Here is a 10,149-nt window from a genome sequence, read left to right as displayed (position 1 = left end):
TACATATGTAAGTTCATATGCATGTATGTGTATGTGGGAGGTTGAGTAAGTGTGTGCGTGTAAGTGTGCATATTTGTATATATGCGCACGTGTGCGAGTGTGTGTGTGTGTGTGTGTGTGGTGCGTTGTGTGCATGCACATGCATATGTTTATGTTGGCATACATATAGATCTATTTATATATACATATATACATACCTATAAATATATATGTGTGTGTGTGTGTGTGTGTGCGCGCTCTCTCTCTCACATGTGCCATAATATAATATTATATGTGTGTGTACGTGTATGCACACTTGTCTGAGTGTGTCTATGTGTGCTAGGGGGAACAAATGAGCAACTGGGAAACTCTCATGTGTGTGTGTGTGTGTGTGCGCGCGCGCGCACACATTTTGTATGTGTGTGTGTGTGTGTGTGTGTGTGTGAGCACTTATATATATGAGAAACTCATTCAATGAACAAATGACTTGATGGTGACAACTAATTGTGAGCCCCAATGCATCTAGGTTTGTGGAATAGAAAAAAAATTCTCCTCTCCTTTATGTGAAGGGCTCTCCTCCTCTTGCCAAGTGGGGCTCTCCTTTGCCTGCCACATGGCAGGTTACAAATAAGTGATATATAGATGATTACATAAATGAATGTGTTCGAAACATATCTTGCTACCATCCAAACTGTTGTTGATGAGTTCACTATGTGGACCTAGTTGATATATAGGAATGTAAGTTAACTGATAATAAATGAACGAAAAGTAATGGGGTGCAAATCATTATTATAGTGCATAATCAAATTATGTGCATGTGGTATAGTGAGTGTTGTGTTTGTATTTCATATTTTGCATGTATTTGATTTCAAACAAAGAAAAAGGATATACAATGCTTGCATTGTACTTGAATTTAGAGTCGTTCGAGTCTCGTAGTGGAAAAAGGGTGTGGCATGGGGATGAACATTTCGGGCATGGACAACTGTAGGATCTTCAAATGTTGACATTTGTGATACGTGAGAACATCACGTACGCTATTCCTGGTGTGAATGCTTCTTTTATCACAAGGAGGGCTTTTTTTTAGAGTGTTACTCCCTGTGCCTTGTGTCAGGCATCATGGCATGTGCTAATGTTAATGGGAATGTAGACTTGTGGCACCATATACCATTGATGGCCCTTTTAGCATGCTTCGTATGTCGTAGTGTGCTTTATGTTGCATCAATTTTGACGCATATTGCTGCAACTTTCTTGTTCGGATCTTTAAGTATTTCCTCTACGTTGCATGATGTCCCATTTGTTGCTCCGATTGCCAAGTCAATGTTCTCAGTTATCATATCCCTGGCATGGCGCATAGAGAACGTCATGTTGTGCAATGTGGGCCGACTAGGTAATCTGGCATGCCGTGCATAGGTCAGTTAAATGCTTGTATACTGGTGGGAACTATTCCAAATCCCCAAAGAGGAGAAGCAACTTGTGCTTAAAAGGGCTCATAAGTGTACCATCTGTGATGTTAACAATTTGATGGACAACCATGTCAAATGTCATTTTAGTTAGCATCAACATCTCGTCGATGATGATTACATCAACTTCTTTGATTGCTATGAACCTTTCATCTGTTTGGTGTATAGACAGCGGGTATTGTCAATATCTTGTTGGGATTTTGAATTGGTAATGGATGGTTGTAGCAATATTGCTAAGACGTGTAGCTACAACTCCAGTAGATGCTGTTAATATGAAACTTTTGTCCTCTTTTATGAGTTGACCTATCAGATATTTTATAAGGAAACTATTTTCACTGCTCATGTTCCTATTATGATGTGTAGCCCATTGCATGCGGTCTCTAGTTGCATGTAGATGGTTGCTTGCTTTGATGTGAGTGCTTTGTTTTGAACTTTACCGAACTCATGGAGCATGAGCAACATTTTGCTCCGATTGTGTTCCTCATTGGTTGTGGGCTCTGCATTCACTATTGTCGGAGAGTTTTCAGGATTCAACACTACTTTCTACTAAATCAAATTGAGCATGTTGTCCATTTGGTCGGAAAGTAGCATGTTCCATTACGTGTACTCCGTTATGTACATTTCAAGATCTTCCTCTGATAATATAAGATGACGTAGTTGACATTCTACAAAGTATGACAATGATGTGTTTTTTGGCGACAATAGCTCTGATTCATTCCTAAAAGTCATTGTTTGGAGCATGATGTTGAAGAAGAAACCTTCTCTTTGGTGGCTTGGATGATATTCTATGAATCTAACAAGCCTTTTGCATTCTCTTACAACATTCTTGTGTGCATCATGAAACTAGTTTTCTATTGATGTGGAGCTGTCTTTGGCAAATTTGTATGTTTTTTGTAGTCGCAAAAGTGGTGTTCTCCAAGCTAGTTGGTCGTGCATAGTACAGATCGATAGGATGCATAACAATGTTCTGTCCCCATGAAACCAACCTTTGTCATAGCTTTGGTGGTGATGAGTCTATGTACTACACACTATCACTCTTTATGATTATTGGTATTTAAAGGCAATTCAAGACTGCTTCTGTGAGACTGATGTCAGTCTCGACATGATTACAGCCCACGATGAGCTTCAACTTCACTTTGTCAAGGTCTTGTAGTCCAAGCCTTATAGCATCCTCTGCTAAAATATTCAATGTTCCTAGTGGCTCAATTTTCATCACGTACTTCAACAGATAGTGGGAGACAAGACTTTGTCATTCTTTGTATATTCATCTGTGCACCCCACAGAAATAATGCAATTGGGTGATATGACATCACGTTACAGTGTTCATGGCTTGGGCAAAAATACAACCACTTCAAAGTTTGTGGGTGCAATGTAGGCTCTGTCTAAAAACGTGTTTCATATGGGAAACCATATTTGCAGGAAGAACCGTGACCTCTTTTCCTACAAGATTCCTTACAAATATGGATTTGTTTAGAGAGAATGAGTTGGCACAAAGACATTGTGAAGGTGTTAGATGCACTGTCTGCTCTGCTCTCTATAAGAATATATGCGGCTATCTCATTTGAGACTTGTTGCACATCGTTTTTATGCACCAAGAGAATGATATGTGTATGTAGAGAACCCTTGTTTTGTAACTCGTACAGGTCATGCTCTACACGGCCAAAAAGTTTATTTCCTTCAAGTATGTTTGCATTCAAGAAGTTGTGAAGCCATGTGTGAAATAGCAAAGCACACTCAATTGGGCAGTCTTTCCAGGTGAAAATTAGGGTGAATTTATGAACTATGTTATTGATTGATGTTATCTCTTGCCACTTTGTTTCAGCCACCTTGTTTGCTGTGTGAACGTCACAAAGAAAACTAGGAGACCCACATATCCACCATGGCAATCAAGTCTTTTAAGTTTTTTTGGTGCCAAAATGGTGTGCTTAGCAAAGATGTTAGGTAAGTTGTAGCACATGATGCTCCTTATAGCATCCTGATCACTTGCTGTCTTATTCAATCTCTTGTATGTATCATTGTCACGCTGTAAAACAGTGTGTTGTTTGAACTGTTTGCAATCAATATTTCTTGCTTCAGTTGGTACATCATTAGTAGGTATGACTTGTATAATGTGAAGACTGAGAACATTGTTTCAATCCTCATTCTAATATAGTCACTCAAACAAACATCTCCTTGGTAGTTCCCATGTCTGAAGGGGAAAAGAAAAGAAAAAATAGCAGTTTCAACAGTGATATCAACAAATTCAAATCGATTGTAAGGGAAAATTATTGTTTCAACAGTGATATCAACAAATTCAGATCGGTTGTAAGCATGCCATTATATTTAAATGTTGTAGTACACTCTACAAGTGTTGCAACATCACACAATTGTATCGAAGTGAACTCGTGTTTGTCAAATGTATAAAACGTTCCTCGTTTTGAAGGCCTTGCTAAATTTTGCAGCAGTGATAGTTCACTATGTGTCTCCTCTTTTGTCATTAGCTGAAATGGGTCATCTTGTATGTGGTTCTTGATGATGTTGGTTATGGCATCTAGCGAAAGTACATACATGCCTAACCTTGTGTGAGGGCGTTTTGCAAGTGTCCTGTACTTCTTTATAATTGGATTGTTCACTATATTGTATGCAAGTATACTTGCAATTGGTCCGAAGGCTAGGCCTTTTGATATGCGAGCCCCGTTAAAATCAGTTGACCAACAAATTAGGGGGTTGTCTCGTATAGATCCTCTTCTGAATGCCTCTTACAATGACTTTTGCTATGGAAGTGATGCTCATTGACACATCTATAATGCTAAGAAGCTGGGTATATAGCTGGTTGCCTGTTATAGCAGTCGATGAATGTAATTTGGAAGTAGGGGCATTGTACTTGCTTGCCTAGTCATATTCTTCTTGTAGTTGTAGCAAGCACACCAGTGTGCTTTAACACCGTATTTGTCTACAGCATCCAGTAATAGAGCACTTTCTAGCTTCACATTAGTCGTGTAGCTTTCACTTTCAGTGCGATAGGCATGGAACCAAAATCGACTTTGAGCATGGAACGGAATCAATGATCGCAGTGATAGGCATGGAAATTAGTGCTCTCAATAGGCGATGTCGGCGGCTGATGATGTAGTTAACATGTCATATTGCCGATGCTCGACGGTAATATGGCATGGTAGTTAACTGTTGTCATATTGTCGATGCTCAATAATATGACGTGGCAATTGATGGCCACGTGAAATGCCACATCAGCTAGCTGTAGTTCGAATCACTTTGCTATCCACGTTGAATCGTCGTCGGGGCTGGCTATAATTTGAATCATTTTGCTGCTGTCCACGGTTGTAGTTCGAATCCATGCCAATGCTGCCATGTTAACTGGTAGCCACACTATCGATGCCACACCGTTTTAGCATGTCTGCATGAAGTGGCACACGATGTGGCAGTTAACTGCCACATCTACTCGCCGTCAATAGACAGCAGTGCCACCACAATTAGTTCATCTTTTGGAATCGCCACCGTCGGTAGAAAGGAATGTTCTTAACGATGTAGTTCAACAATACCACTCATGCATATGTTCTCACATAAGGTCTTCAATTTACTATCTCAAAATAATGCATTTTTCTGACAAAAATTAAAGCGTGTTCTATTAAATTAAAAGACATGGTATATATGTTATGTGAGGGCAAACACTATGGTTGTATATCGTACTGATAGAGCGGAAGTTACCTCAATGCTTTTGTACATAGGATGGGTCCCTTTTATACATGGTATGGATCTTTTTATAAGTAGGGAGCCTTGACTAAGGTTCCCTCTTACTAATTAATCCCTTCTTCAACTAATTAATTGGTCGAGGTTCTAAGAGTAAAATCCATGATTAAGATGAAATCAACAAATTTATATCAAAATTAACATATGCAAGTTGATTGAATAGCATGTTCTATTAAACCAAAAGACATGGTATATATGTTGTGTGAGCGGAAACACCATGGTTGTATACCCTATTGATAGAGCGCAAGTCTACCTCAATGCTTTTGTACATAGGATGGGTCCCTTTCATACATGGTATGGATCTTTTTATAAGTAGGGAACCTTGACTAAGGTTCCCTCTTACTAATTAACCACCTTCTTCAACTAATTAATTGGTAGAATAAAAAAGGATCAAATATATTCTAGATAGCTCATATTTCAAGACTCTTAGGTAAGAGGAGAAGCCATGGTTTCCAACAAGAAAGACTCTCCAAGGTAGGCCATGATGATTAAGAAGCATGTGCATCATTTGCTAGACCTAGAGTTTTTAATATAGAAAAGCTAGATGATTGTCTCCTCTTCCATTTAAAAGATTGTTGTGTTTGGAAACCTTTGAAGACTTATTTTCAAAGGTCAATTTTTATTGACCACATAAAAGCTATTAGAATGCAGTGTGTGTGTGTGTGTGTGTGTGTGTGTGTGTGTGTGTGTGTGTGTGTGTGTGTGTGTGTTTGAGATATTGAGAGAGAGAGAGAGAGAGGGAGAGATGCGATGTGTGTGTGTATATGTGTTTGTGTGTGTGTGTGTGTGTGTGTGTGTGTGTGTGTGTGTGTGTGTGTGTGAGAGAGAGAGAGAGAGAGAGAGAGAGAGAGAGTTGGATAGAGAGGAGGAACAACATGATCATAAAATGATTAATCAAAAGAACATTGCAAAGAAAAATAAAGAATATTAAAAACAACATTTTTGGTAAAAATTAAAATTTTAAAATTTTTACTTTTTTTAAACATTGAAGTAACACTAACCCTAACCCTAATATAAACAATAACATAAATGATATTTGGTAATCATTTATTTAGGACCTCCTAACAAGTGATTCTCTCTCTCTCTCTCTCTCTCTCTCTCTCTCTCTCTCTCTCTCTCTCTCTCTCTCTCTCACATGCACACATCCCTCTCTATCTCTCTCTCACACACACATCTGTCTCTCTATCTGTATTATGGAGGCCAAGCTTATTTTCCCCAACAATGAAATAGGTGAGATGAGGGTGCCTTTGAGCAATGGCAAAGCCTTTGTAAACAAGGAATTTCTTATTCAAAAATGTTTACCATCTCAGTTCAAGGGTTTAGAGATAAAGAGACACGTGTTGCCCTTGTTCCACTACAAGATATAGAAGGTAAGGACCTCAGCCTCCTTCATGACCTGATATCTCTTACATATGAGGTATGTGTAAGCTCAAAATCCAATACATCGATTGGGACCTTTAGTTATCTGAACATTGAAAGTTCAATGAATTCTGATGATAGTCTGCTAACAGAAAACATCTGTATTAGATGTAGTGGCCCTTTATACGCCTAGTTACCCAGCCATGAAGTACTTTCTCCCTTGAAATTGAAAAGCACTGTAGAGTTCTTGTTGAACATGAGGAAGGAGAACACTTTGACAAAGCTGGTGAGACGTATACCACGGGTGTTTCAGAGGTGAATGAGCTTCCTAGATTCTATGATGGGGATGTAATATTTGAGTTTCCTGCCACCACAGGTTCTTGATCTAGAATGGATGGCATGGATCTAAGTACGATGGTCACATGTGGACAAATGCAACTACATTGAATGTCAACTTTCCAGGGGTGTGTAGGATAAGCCATTGCATTGGTGAAATACATTTTTTACACACCAGATGCCCTTGGTATTTGAACAATGGATAATGACATTAGTTTCAAAGGGTGCATAAAGAAAACTTGTGCAGTTGGTGTCCTAGCCATTAATGATGGAAAGCTTAATTGTCACTATTGCAAAAAGCTAGCTACTTGTGAAAATAATCGTGTGGGTTTTATGTGTATTGTGTTATGCCTATTGATGATGACAGACTAACACAGCTTCTAATACACACCAAAATTCATTCACATGGTGTCCATGCCGTAACATGAAAGGCATTGCTTGGTAAGACTAAAGCAATGGTTCAAAGAGTAATTAAAGCTGATGTAGGTGCTGGTCCAAGGAAGGTGTAAATGTGTGTTGCTGCCAAGGAGTTGGTGCTAATGTCATTAGTCCGAGAAGGAGACCAAGGACATGAGCTTGGAGATAAAGAATTCAATAATGTGCTAGAAGAGCTTGGCCCGCTAGTTGAAAACAAGTGGTGAGTTAAATTAGAGAAACATTTGTTAAGGCCATATATACAAAGTGATTAAAATTTCCTTTCTTGTAAGTTTCAAAGGTCAGTAACTCATGCATGCCAAGGACCACCTAAGTCATCATTTGGCTATGATGACTTGCTACGTTTGAAGAGGGATTGCTATTATGACTTCTTCCATGGAAGCCGATTTCTAGGTCAAGGCAATAAAATTGAACGGTGTTTTGTTTTCAAGATGTCTACTAAAGGACCAGCCTCAAGTGTCAAACTCGCAATAGAATGAGGCGTTTAGGGAATGGTGATCTAAGAAGAGCTTGGCTCCAATTTGACCACGTTTAGGGAATGGTGATCTAAGAAGAGCTTGGCTCCAATTTGACCACATGTGAATCATGGATTGGGTAACAATGGCTTGTCACGTTTATAATCCAAGGTAGTAACAATGGCTTGTCGCTAGTAATAATGGCTTTTCAAAAAAAGTAGTTCTTTATTATTACCTCTTTCAGCATATTGACTTTTAGTTGTAGTCTATAGGAGCTTCTAACTATTGCAACTTGCAAGATGAAAGAGGAGGAAAAGACTTTCCAAGTATTGTTTTGGGAGTGTATAAATAATGTCATGGTGACACATGGATTTAAAAAGGCATACTTCTTTGGTTTCATGACAGATGAAGCCCTGTTGGAATTAGGGTTGCAGGAAAGCACACAAAGCTTGGAGAAGAAGAAGCAAGAATGCATACAACACAAAGAGTATTAGATTGTGTCAATGTACAAAGATAAGTTAGCCCTAGAATGATAGGCGTATATACAAGCCGGGGGAAAAAAACCTCCTAAAGAGGAAAAAAGTGCCTCGGCAGTCCTAAGTGTGTTCACACACATCACTGCCTATATATATGGCAACAAATCTCCCCTGGGAGTGATGGTGTGAACGAGAGCTGGCACTCATGTATAGGGGAGTGCCATGCTCGAAGTAGATTAGTCCACAAAGGGGAGCAAGCCCAAAGCTTTGCGGAAAGCTTCGAACTTCTCACGAGGAAGCACCTTTGTGAAAAGATCGGCGAGGTTGTCCTGTGTTGGCACATAGGCCAAGCTGATCTCTCCTGCTGAGAGTCTCTCCCTGACATAGTGATAATGTACCTCAATGTGCTTTGTGCGAGCATGAAAAACTGGGTTTCTCGCAACTGCCAATGCGCTCTGACTGTCAGTGAAGATAGAGGTGGCAGACTCCTGTCCAACACCCAAGTCAGCCACCATAAGCCGTCTGAGCCACACACACTCAACCGTAGTTGTGAAAGCTACCCTGTACTCAGCTTCACAACTAGAAGTGGCCACAGTAGGTTGCTTCTTACTCAACCAAGATGATATGCATGAGCTACCGAGCATGAAACAAAAACCACTTGTGGACACTCTTGTGTCATAGCAACCAGCCCAATCTGAGTTCGAAAAAGCATGTAAATCTGGCGGCAACGATCCCCCCTTGGGATAAAACAACCCAAGATGTAGGGTGCCACTCAAGTAGCGAAAGATTCGTTTAACTGCCTTCCAATGCTGAGACTGCAAACTGAATGTCCGGCCTCGTAATGCATACATAAATGAGGCAACCAACAGTTGTTTGATAGAGTGTGATATCAAAGTGATCTCCAGCATCATGAAGACTCAACTTCAAACCTGTCTCCATTGGAGTAGCAATAGGCTTGCAGTCTTCAAGGCCAAATCTCCGCAACAATGTCTCAATATACTTTGTCTGACACAAAGCAATACCTCCATCACACTGCTTAAATTGTATCCCCAAATAATGATGCAAATGTCCCAAATTTGACATCTCAAAAGAGGCATTCAAATCAACCTTAAAATCAGCAATATGACTCTCATTCAGTCCTGTGAGAAGCATGTCATCGACATAGAGAGCAATGATTAGATGTACATCATCCACACATTTAACATACAAAGTGCTTTCTATTGGACTATTCTGAAAACCATGTGCAGTCAAATATGCATGTATCTTTTCATACCAAGCTCGTGGAGCTTGCTTTAAACCATATAAAGCCTTTTTCAACCTGCACACTTTGTTTTCCTGCCCTCTTTGAACAAAACCATGAGGCTGCGTTACATACACCTCCTCATGCAAATCTCCATTCAAGAACGCAGTCTTTATGTCCAACTGATGTACATTCCAACCATTATGAGCTACCAATGCACAAATGCTACTACGAATGGTAGTCATACAACAAGTGGGAGCAAAGGTCTCATCAAAATCAATGCCCTTTTCTTGAGCATAACCCTTTGCAACAAGTCTAGCTTTATAGCGATCAACACTGCCATCTAGCTTTCGTTCCAACTTAAAAACCCACTTACATCCAATGGCCTTTTTACCAATAGGCAAATCACACAAAGACCATGTACCATTCTTCATCATATCACTTTGCATTGCAGCCAACCAATTTTCTGATTTTTGTGCCTCATCTATTGAAAGAGGTTCTTCCTCTTCACACATACTAGACACAGCCAAAGCATAACAATGTGATGCATAAGAGGCATGCTGAAAACCTGAACGAGTACGACTAGACATAGGTGCATCAATTTTACTATCACGCAAGGTTTGCACCAGCCATTTAGGCATACCTCTAGCCTGCTCATTTTCAGC

This window comes from Cibotium barometz, chromosome 52 (assembly GCF_041138505.1).
Source record: "Cibotium barometz isolate CiBa-2024 chromosome 52, ASM4113850v1, whole genome shotgun sequence".
Lineage (NCBI taxonomy): Eukaryota > Viridiplantae > Streptophyta > Polypodiopsida > Cyatheales > Cibotiaceae > Cibotium > Cibotium barometz.
This window is presented reverse-complemented; position numbering follows the sequence as displayed.